The 11,534-nt window shown below is 39.8% G+C and overlaps 1 long non-coding RNA gene across 1 annotated transcript; it reads right to left on the bottom strand.

Moving 5' to 3' along the window:
* Nucleotides 1-5,507: 5,507 nt before the first annotated feature.
* Nucleotides 5,508-6,938, bottom strand: LOC129559412 (uncharacterized). Its single transcript, XR_008686532.2, has 2 exons — nucleotides 6,587-6,938; nucleotides 5,508-6,478 (listed from the first exon to the last, which is right to left on the bottom strand). It is a non-coding gene; the product is annotated as an uncharacterized LOC129559412 (long non-coding RNA).
* Nucleotides 6,939-11,534: the final 4,596 nt, after the last annotated feature.

Below are 11,534 nucleotides of genomic sequence, written 5' to 3' on the forward strand. Positions count from 1 at the left end.
AAATATAGACAATTTTACCCTGTGGCATCAATCTTAGCAATATTTTTTGTATCTGCCTTCTCAGGGAACAGAAACAAAAGCAAAAGTAAATAAAGAGAATTCAGTTCAGTTCATTTGCTCAGTCAAGTCCGACTCTTTGTGACCCCATGAATCGCAGCACGCCAGGCCTCCCTGTCCATCACCAACTTCCAGAGTTTACTAAAACTCATGTCCATTGAGTCAGTGATGCCATCCAACCATCTCATCCTCTGTTGTCCCCTTCTCCTCCTGCCCTCAATCTTTCCCAGCATCAGAGTCTTTTCAAATGAGTCAGCTCTTCACACCAGGTGGCCAAAGTAATGGAGTTTCAGCTTCAGCATCAGTCCTTCCAATGAACATTCAGAACTGATCTCCTTTAGAATGGACTGGTTGGATCTCCTTGCAGTCCAAGGGACTCTCTAGAGTCTTCTCCAACACCACAGTTCAAAAGCATCAATTCTTCGGCGATCAGCTTTCTTCACAGTCCAACTCTCACATCCATACATGACTACTGGAAAAACCATAGCCTTGACTAGATGGACCTTTGTTGACAAAGTAATGTCTCTGCTTTTTAATATGCTATCTAGGTTTGTCATAACTTTCCTTCCAAGGAGTAAGCATCTTTTAATTTCATGGCTGCAATCTGCATCTGCAGTGATTTTGGAGCCCAAAAAAATAAAGTCGTAAGCGTGTTTTAATTTCATGGCTGAAATCAGCACCGCAGTGATTTTGGAGCCCCCAAAAATAAAGCCTGCCATTGTTTCCACTGTTTCCCCATCTATTTGCCATGAAGTGATGGGACTGGATGCCATGATCTTAGTTTTCTGAATGGTGAGTTTTAAGCCAACTTTTCACTCTCCTCTTTCACATTCATCAAGAGGCTCTTTAGTTCTTCTTCACTTTCTGCCATAAGGGTGGTGTCATCTGCATATATGAGATTATTGATATTTCTCCCAGAAACCTTGATTCCAGCTTGTGCTTCATCCAGCCCAGCATTTCTCATGATGTACTCTGCATATAAGTTAAATAAGCATGGTGACAATATACAGCTTTGATGTACTCCTTTCCCAATTTGGAACCAGTTTGTTGTTCCATGTCCAGGTCTAACTGTTGCTTCCTGACCTGCATATAGATTTCTCAGGAGGCAGGTTAGGTGGTCTGGTATTACCTTTTCTTGAAGAATTTTCCACAGTTTGTTGTGATCCACACAGTCAAAGGCTCCGAAATAGTCAATAAAGCAGAAATGGATGCTTTTCTAGAACTCTCTTGCTTTTTCAGTGATCCAGCAGATGTTGGCAATCTCTCTGGTTTCTCTGCCTTTTTTAAAACCAGCTTGAACATCTGGAAGTTCACGGTTCACATATTGTTGAAGCCTGGCTTGGAGAATTTTGAGCATTACTTTACTAGCGTGTGAGATGAGTGCAATTGTGTGGTAGTTTGAGCATTCTTTGACATTGCCTTTCTTAGGGATTGGAATGAAAACTGACCTTTTCCAGTCCTGTGGCCACTGCTGAGTCTTCTGAATTTGCAGACATATTGAGTGCAGCACTTTCACATCATCATCTTTCAGGATTTGAAATAGCTCAACTGGAATTCCATCACTTCCACTAGCTTTGTTTGTAGTGATGCTTAAAGGCCCACTTGACTTCACATTCCAGGATGTCTGGCTCTAGGTGTTACATCAACCTAAACAGCTTTTGCCCAGTAAAGGAAATCATCAACTAAACTTTAAAAGGTGCCTACTGAATGGGAGAATACACTTGCAAATGATATATCTGACAAGGGGTTAATATTCAAAATATACAAAGAACTCATGCAGCTCAACATAATAACAACCCCCAAACAATCCAATTTAAAAATGGGCAGAGGACCTGAATAGATGTTTTTTTAAAAGACATAGAGATAAATAGACACATGATAAAATGCTCAACAACTCTAGTCACTGGGGAAATGCAAAGCAAAAGCACAACAATATACTACCTCCCATGTGTCAGAATGGGTATTATCAAAAAGATAAAAAACAAGTGCAGGCAAGGATGTGGAGAACAGGGAACTTCTGTGCACTGTTGATTGAAATGTAAACTGGTGCAGCCACTATGGAAAACAGTATAGACATTCCTCAAAAAAATTAAAAACAGAACTACCACACAATCCAGCAGTTCCACTACAGAATATTTTTCCGAAGAAAACAAAATCAACAGTTTGAAAAGCTATAAGCACCCCTATGTTCACTGCAACATTATTTACAATACCCAAGAAACAGAACCATTTGAAGTGTCCACCGACAGATGAATGGATGAAGATGTCATGCACACACGCGCACATGCACATACAGAATATCACTCAGCAATAAAAAAGAATGAAAGCCTGCCTTCTGCAACAACACGGATGGCCCTAATGAAATAAGTCAAACAGAGAAGAACAAATACTGTGTGATTTCACTTACATGAGGGAATTAAAAAACAAATGATAAAACAAAACAGAGTCATTGAAGGTTGCCAGAGGGATGGGAATAGAGGAAAGAGTAAAAGAGGCAATGAGGATTAAGAGGCACAAACTTCCAGTTACAAAATCAGTGAGCCATGAGCATGAAGTGTACAGCATGGGGAATACAGCCAACAATAGTGTACTAAGTTTGTATAGTGACAGACGGTAACTGGACTTATCATCGTGATCATTTTGTAGTATATAGAAACAGCGAATCACTGGAGGTGGGAGGAGACAGGGACGACAGAGAATGAGATGGCTGGATGGCATCACCGATTCGATGGACATGAGTTTGAGTGAACTCCAGGAGTTGGTGATCGACAGGGAGGCCTGGCGTGCTGTGACTCATGGGGTCGCAAAGAGTTGGACACGACTGAGCGACTGAACTGAACTGAACTGATGGTGCACCCCTGGAACATAGTATTGTAGTCAACTATACTCAAAATTTCTAAAAGACATGTAATCACAGAACTCTAATAGGTTCTGCAGAGAACACATTTATATTGTTATAATGATATGAACACTAACTATTGATATAATTAAGAGTATGATAAAAATTGGGAGAGAGGAAGAAGGGGTAGAAATGTTAAATTGTCATCTCTTATGACATTTATAAATTTAAACTGTGCTTCCCTCTTTGTTTTATTTATATGAGATGCTGTATTTTAACTAACCCTATTATTGGTTATCATTTCACAATATATCAAACTATCATGGTCAACACTGCAGATGATACAATGATGTATGTCAATTATTTCCCAATAAAATTGCAACAGAAAGAATAATATTAATCTAAAACGTACCTATTTAATAGCATTTTAAAGATACTGCAAGGAGATCCAACCAGTCCATTCTAAATGAGATCAATCCTGGGTGTTCACTGGAAGGACTGATGCTAAAGCTGAAACTGCAATACTTTGGCCACTTCATGCAACGAGTTGACTCACTGGAAAAGACTCTGATGCTGGGAACGGTTAGGGGCAGGAGGAGACGGGGACGACAGAGAATGAGAGGGATGGATGGCATCACCCACTCTGTGGACATGAGTTTGAGTGAACTCCGGGAGTTGGTGATGGACAGGGAGGCCTGGTGTGCTGTGATTCATGGGGTCGCAGAGAGTCGGACACGACTGAGCGACTGAAATGAATTGAACTGAACTGAATAAAGATGAACTATATAATAATAATAATGGCTGTACAAATTGTCTGAGAAACTTATCATTGAGGAGACAATAGAGATGACTGTTCTTTTTGGCATCTTAGTATTTTTGGGAGGGAACAGTGTAAGTCAATTTGGGGATTAATTGCAAATAAAAATGAAAAAAGCTATTAAAATTGTGATCATTCTACTGAATGAGTTATTTCATTGAATCTTCCTGCTAAATATATGTGTTGAACATATAATTATGTGCTTATCATTCATTCATATATGTTCTGGTGTGACGTGTCTATTCAAAGTAATCTTGCTTATTTTAACACTGGATGTTCTGTCTTATTGAGTTGTAAAGTTCTTAACATATTCTGGCTAAAAGTCCTTGATCAGATCTGTGAATATCTTCTCTGACTTTATGTCTTTTGCTGGGTAGAAAGTTTTAATCTTTATTAAATCCAATTTATACATTTTTATGATTAGTGATTTTTTGTGTGTGCCCAAATAAATTTTAACCTATCCAAATTTGGGGTAGATTTTCTATTTATTCTTCCAGAAGATTTTAAATTTTAGACTTTACATTTAAGCTCTGTGTATGTGTATGGTGTAAGGTGCAACAGGTCAAGGTGAATTTTCTTTTCCATATTGCCATCCAGTGATTATAAAGTTCCAATACCAATATTTGACAAGAATATCCACTCCCCACTGAATTGGAACCTTGGTTGAAAATTAATTGACTATATACATGGGTCTGTTTCTGGACTTCCTGTTCTACTAATTTATATGCCTGTCCTTACATCAATACCACACTAGAGATTACTGTACTTTATATTAGTAAGTTTTGATTTCAGGTAGTTTAAATTCTCCAACTTTGTTCTTCTTTTTCAAGATTGCTTTGGATATTTTAAGACTTCAGTGTTTTTATATAAATTTTAGAATCAATTTGTTAATTTATTTTTTAAAAATTTGCTGTAGCAAATTTGGATTGCATTACTCGGGAAGAACTGACATCTTAATTATACTGAGTGTTACAATCCGTGAATATGGCATATCTCCCAATTCATCTACGTCTCTTTAAATTTTCTCAGTTATATCTTGCAGTTTTACTGTAGAGATCTAGCACATATTTTGTTAAACTTTATCGTATGTATTTTATTGTTTTTATGCTATTATAAATCCAACAGTCTCTTGAATTTTATTTTCTAATTGTTCCTAGTATTTAGAAAAAAACTGAGTTTTGTAAACTGATCTTATATCCTCTGAATGTTAAATTCTCTTATCAGTTCTAGTTGCAGTTTTATAGATTCCTTAGGATTTTTAGGCATGATCATATCATACAAAAATGAAGACAATTTTAATTCCTCCACCCCTATATGTCTCACTTCCTTTACTTGACTTATTGCACATGCTAGGATCTCCAGTTCAACGCTGAAGTGATGACAGTGGACAACATTATCTTGTTTTTACATTAGGAAGAATGTGTTTCATATTTTTCCATTATGAGATAGGCTGATAAAAAGATGTTTTTTAATGAGGTTGAAGAAATCCTTTTTCTTTCTAAATTGCTGAGTTTTTATGATGATGATGGCTACTGAATTTTGTCAACTGTTTTTTCTGTCTTTGAGATAATCATATGGTTTTCTTCCTTTATTCTGTGTTAAGGTGACTTATATTGATTGATTTTTCAAATATTAAATCAACCTGTGTTTCTAGAATAAACACAGCTTGATCATGATGCATCATCCTTTTCACACTGCTGGATTTGATTTGACAAAGATATACTAGGGACTTTTGTGTCCTTAATGCAGCAAATAGATAGGAAACAATGGAAAAAGTGACAGACTTTATTGTGGGGGGGGGGGTCCAAAATTACTGCAGATGGTGACTGCAGCCATGAAATTAAAAGATGCTTGCTCCTTGGAAGAAAAGCTGTGATCAATCTCGACAGCATATTAAAAAGCAGAGACATTACTTTGATGCCAAAGGTTTGTCTTGTCAAAGCTATGGTTTCCCCAGTAGTTATGTATTGGTGTGAGAATTGAACTATAAGGAAAGCTAGCGTAGAAGAATTAATGCTTTTGAACTGTGGTGTTGGAGAAGACTCTTGAGAGCCCCTTGGACTGCAAGGAGGTCAAACCAATCAATCCTAAAGGAAATCAGTCCTGAATATTCATTGGAAGGACTGATGCTGAAGCTGAAACTCCAATACTTTGGCCACTTGATGTGAAGAACTGATTCATTTGAAAAGACCCTGGTGCTGGAAAAGATTGCAGGCAGGAGGAGAAGGGGATGACAGAGGATGAGATGGTTGGATGGCATCACCGACTCAATGGACATGAGTTTGAGCAAGCTCCAGGAGTTGGTGATGGACAGGGAAGTCTGGTGTGCTGCAGTCCATGGTGTTGCAAACAGCCAGACACGACTGAGCAGCTGAACTGAATTCGCATCTCATGCTCATGCTCATGCAAGATATTGATCTACAGTTCGCTTACGTTTTTGTCAGCCTTTGTTACCAGGATGATGCTGTCCTCATAAATAAGTCAAGAAATATTCCTTCCTCAATCATTCTGAATGATTTAGTGTAAGATTCCTGCTATTTATCTCTTAAATGTTTGATAGAATTTACTAGTGAAATCATCTGGGCATGGAATTGTTCTGTCCACGTGGAGGTTTTTGAAAATATATTCAATTACTTTGACAGGTATAGGGCTTCTCAGGCTTGGCAATGAGTTTTTAGATGCAACACCAAAATCACAATCCGTGAATGGAATATTTGGTACGTTGAACTTGATTAAGATTTAAAACTTCTGCTCTACAAAAGACACTGTAAAGAGAATAAAAAAGAAAAACCATAAACTGGGAGAACTCTTAAAACTCAATAATATGGGGGTAAAATTAGTTTTGAAAATGAGTAAAAGACGAGTTGACTCACTGGAAAAGAGTCTGATGCTGGGAGGGATTGGGGGTGGGAGGAGACGGGGACGACAGAGAATGAGATGGCTGGATGGCATCACTGACTCGATGGACATGTGTTTGAGTGAGCTCGGGAGTTGGTGATGGACAGAGGCCTGGCGTGCTGTGATTCATGGGGTCGCAAAGAGTCGGACACGACTGAGCGACTGAACTGAACTGAAAAGACCTGAACACACACCTCCCTGAAAAAGATAAACAGATGGCAAATAAGCATACATTCAACATTATAAGTCATAAGAAATACATTTCATCATGTTTTAGTACACTCATATATATAATTTTATGTAAAAATATAGGAAACAAACATAACATTATGCACTTTTGCTAATGCTATGCACTATGAAATATTTTCACTGTATTATTTAAGAAGGCAGGAAAGTGATATATGTTATTTGGTCTAGACTGTGCTTGGTTTTAGAGATCATTGCATAAGAAAGCAAAATTGTGTTAACTCCATAATTCATTTCAGTGGAACATCCCATCCCCCTAAAATGAGATTATCTTTAATTATAATTATCATGATAACTATTGTGATGATAGTAATGAAAAGAAATATCTAGTAATATGCAAGCTCTTAGTCAATTATATACAGTTAGTTCAAACTCTAAATTCTACAAGACTCCACTCCACAGGTGAGAAAGCCAAGTGCCTCGATCTGTTCTGGTTGCCAAAAAAAAAAAAAAACCACAGACTGAGTAGCTTAAAAAAACAGTTTAATTTCTCATAGTACTTGAGGCTGGAAAGTTCAAGCTCAGGGTGCCAGCACTGCCAGGTTCTAGTGAGAGCTCTCTTTCTGGCTTACAAATGGCCATCTTATCACTGTGTCTTCATATGGGTGGGATTGAGGGGTGGAATTGGCAAGGAGCACATAAGCAAGCTCTCTAGTGTCTCTTTCTATAAAGGCAATAATCTCACCCTCATGATCTTATCTAAACCTAAATATCTCCCCAAGGATCCCATCTTCAAATATAATCACATCAGAGGTTATGACTTCAATATGTGAATTGGAGGGGCGGGACACAATTCAGTCCATAGCACCAAAATTCAGAGAAGTTATCCTGCCTGATCAATTAAGTAGTAGAGGCCAGGCTAACCCCTTGTCCACCTGACTTGAAAGCTCACATTCTCAGTAGACAATATCTCCCAGGATCTGAGACAGCCTCTCAATTTTAGCTTCTGCTTTTACTGCTGCAGCACAAGCAGTGAGGAAAGCCAAAGATGAGCAATCAAAACCTTGAGACAAGTTTTAAGAAAACTCTTTGAGCAAACAAAACCCGAAGCAGTTTTAAGAAAGAGCCTAGTGTCTGTGTCCACATACCCCATCCAAGTGCTCTCATGGAAATGCCAGGAGAGGAAGAGGCGGCAGAGCCTGGGGCTTGAGTAGATGGAAAAAAAGGTGAATTGGGGCAAGAAGGATACAGCCAGTGCCGTGACATTCTGGAGGACTCCTTTCTTTAGGTCAGGGACCACCCTGGCTTTGCTTCCCTCTAGTGTCTGGACCCTCAAACTCGCCCTTTAGGTGACCAGTGAAGAGTGGCCTCTCACAAGAATGTGGGGTCTGTTAAGGTGGCATTCAAAAAAATATCAGCTAAGCCTTCATGCCAGCCTACCACCAAGAAATACAGTTTGTAAAGACTTAATCACATCCTCCTTACCCTTATGTCAGCCCAGGGCCCCATCTATTCCAGAACTTCATATTTAGACAAGGGGGTAGTAGTCAGGGACATCTTTCACATCATTAGGTAATAAAACAAACACGATACGCTGACATTTTCATACATTTTCAACGTTTTTCTTCATACCATGTCAAAATGTTCCAGTGTCAAAAGAGCCAAACTAACAAGTCACAGATCTGTTTGGCACATTGAGTCAGCCATGACATGATGCTCAACGTCACACTTTCCTGGGTGATAACAAGTTAGTGTGACAGACACATTAATCCACAGCCCAGGCTCCCAGATCTGGGGAGAGGTCACCACCCAGGAAATGTGTGCATCCCAGGGGCCTTGAAGTGAACCTGCCTGTGCCTGAGGAGGTGGGAGCTGGGTGGGGAGGGGGGAGGGGTGCTTGGCAGAACCCTGCAGGGGGACCCTGGGAGGTGGCTGGAGTCACATGACTAACAGGACCCTGGCACTGCCCATCCTCCAGGCAGACAGGGAAGAGCATAGAGAGCACTAGACTGGGCCAGAGGCTGAGACTATTCCATCCATTCACTCCCCAAATCTCAGTCTTCCCCGCAATGAAACTAAGTGATCTTGGTCCTGCTCGTTTATTAAATGAGACAATCCATATAAAGTGCTAAGTTCATAGCAAGTGCTTCATAAATGTTAACTAATAGTCTCATCACACCATTCTCATCATTTTTGTCCTCTCTCTCCTCCACCTACCCTTCCCTCTTCTCTCTCTTCTCCTTCTCCTTCCAGGGATATTGTGAGCCTTAAAGGAGATCATGAATAGGAAACTGTACACATAGAAAATTTTAATTTACTGTAACTCTGCCATCTGTATAAATCAGGGAATGTAGGATATCTATTCTTCAGCTACAATAGCCACAAGAATGAAACCATGATCACCTTTTGGTCTTAAGGTTTTAAAAAGCTCATAGTCATCAAGGATCTGACTTTACTCCAGGCCCATTTTTCTAAACAAAGCCTCATCTCTTAAACATAACTGCTATGCCTGGAGTAGTTAACAACTGGGCAATGCTTCCAATGGGGTCTGTCCAGGACTGGGGCACTTCCAACACTGAACATAAACAGGAAGCATATACACAACTGGATGGTCAGAAAGATAAGCCAAGGCTTGTTTTAAGTCAAACTAATTGGAGCTCATTGGAGAAGGAAATGGCAACCCACTCCAGTGTTCTTGCCTGGAGAATCCCAGGGACGATGGAGCCTGGTGGGCTGCTGTCTATGGGGTCGCACAGAGTCGGACACGACTGAAGTGACTTAGCAGCAGCATGCCAGGGAAAGTTGACTGGCAGCTGCTTCATGAGAAATGTGCTATTTACATGTTCCATGTTTACGTGAGGAGCATACAGTGAGCAGTTATTAGTCTTGTTTTTAATAAATTACATCTAATTTCCACATTCATATTTTTTACTATTTACCCATTACTGGAATATAAGGTACATGAACATGGAATTTTTTGTCTGAATTTTTTTCATTACTATATGCCCCATGCCTAGAATAAGGTCTGGCTCATGATATATACTAAATAATTGTTCAATGAATTAGCTTTCAAATCAGGCATTTTCATCTAACACTTTATAGATGTGGAAATTCGAGCTCAGAGAAGAAAATGGCCCTTGAACTATCAAATAGCTAGTGTGTAACCTGGAAAAGGTCAGTTTTCATTCCAATCCCAAAGAAAGGCAATGCCAAAACGTTCAAACTACTGCACAATTGCACTCATCTCACACACTAGCAAAGTAATGCTCAAAATTCTCCAAGCCAGGCTTCAAGAGTATGTGAACCATGAACTTCCAGATGTTCAAGCTGGATTTAGAAAAGGCAGAGGAACCAACATCCACTGGATCATCAAAAAAGCAAGAGAGTTCCAGAAAAACATCTACTTCCGCTTTATTGACTATGCCAAAGCCTTTGTCTTGATCACAACAAACTGTGGAAAATTCTTCAAGAGATGGGAATACCAGACCATCTCACCTGCCTCCTGAGAAATTTGTATGCAGGTCAAGAAGCAACAGTTAGAACCATACATGGAACAACAAACTGGTTCCAAATTGGGAAAAGAGTACGTCAAGGCTGTATATTGTCACCCTGCTTATTAAACTTATATGCAGAGTACATCATGCGAAATGCTGGGCTGGATGAAGCACAAGCTGGAATCAAGATTTCTGGGAGAAATATCAATAATCTCAGATATGCAAGATGACACCACCCTTATGGCAGAAAGCAAAGAACTAAAGAGCCTCTTGATGAAAGTGAAAGAGGAGAGTAAAAAAGTTGTTAAAACTCAACATTCAGAAAATTAAGATCATGACGTCTGATCCAATCACTTCATGGCAAATAGATGGGGAAACAATGGAAACAGTGAGAGACTTTATTTTGGGGGGCTCCAAAATCACTGCAGATGCTGATTGCAGCCATGAAATTAAAAGATGCTTGCTCCTTGGAAGAAAAGCTATGATCAACCTAGACAGCATGTTAAAAAGCAGAGACATTACTTTGCCAACAAAGGTCCATCTAGCCAAAGCTACGTTTTTTCTAGTAGTCATGTGTGGATGTGAGAGTTGGAATATAAAGAAAGCTGACTATCGAAGAATTGATGCTTTTGAACTGTGGTGCTGGAGAAGACTCTCAAGAGTCCCTTGGCCTGCAAGGAGATCCAACCAGTCTATCCTAAAGGAGATCGGTTCTGAATGTTCATTGGAAGGACTGATGCTGAAGCTGAAACTCCAATACTTTGGCCACCTGATGCAAAGACCTAACTCACTAGAAAAGACTCTGATGCTGGGAAAGATTGAAGGTGGGAGGAGAAGGGGACGACAGAGGATGAGATGGTTGGATGGCATCACTGACTCGATGGACATGAGTTTGAGTAACCTCTGGGAGTTGGTGATGGAGAGGGAGGCCTGGCGTGCTGCAGTCCATGGGGTTGCAGAGTCGGACATGACTGAGTGCCTGAACTGAGTGGATAACAGAGACTAGACTTGTACTTAGTCTTTCTAGCTCTATCTACCCCAGATACAATGAGACCAATGCCAGTTAACCGCTAATGCCCTGACACAGATCAAAGCAACAGAGACAGAGAATCAACCCTGCATGAACCTAGGAGGCAAGAATGTACTCCTGTTGCACAGAACCAAAATCTTTCTGTCAACCTGAGTTCTCTGAGTCTGCATGAACCATGCAAGTGTACGTTTCCAAAAGTGAGCTGTCAAATGC

The sequence above is a fragment of the Moschus berezovskii genome, chromosome 8 (genome assembly GCF_049115385.1).
Source record: "Moschus berezovskii isolate FMDL1 chromosome 8, NW_MosBer_1.0, whole genome shotgun sequence".
In the NCBI taxonomy this organism is placed as follows: domain Eukaryota; kingdom Metazoa; phylum Chordata; class Mammalia; order Artiodactyla; family Moschidae; genus Moschus; species Moschus berezovskii.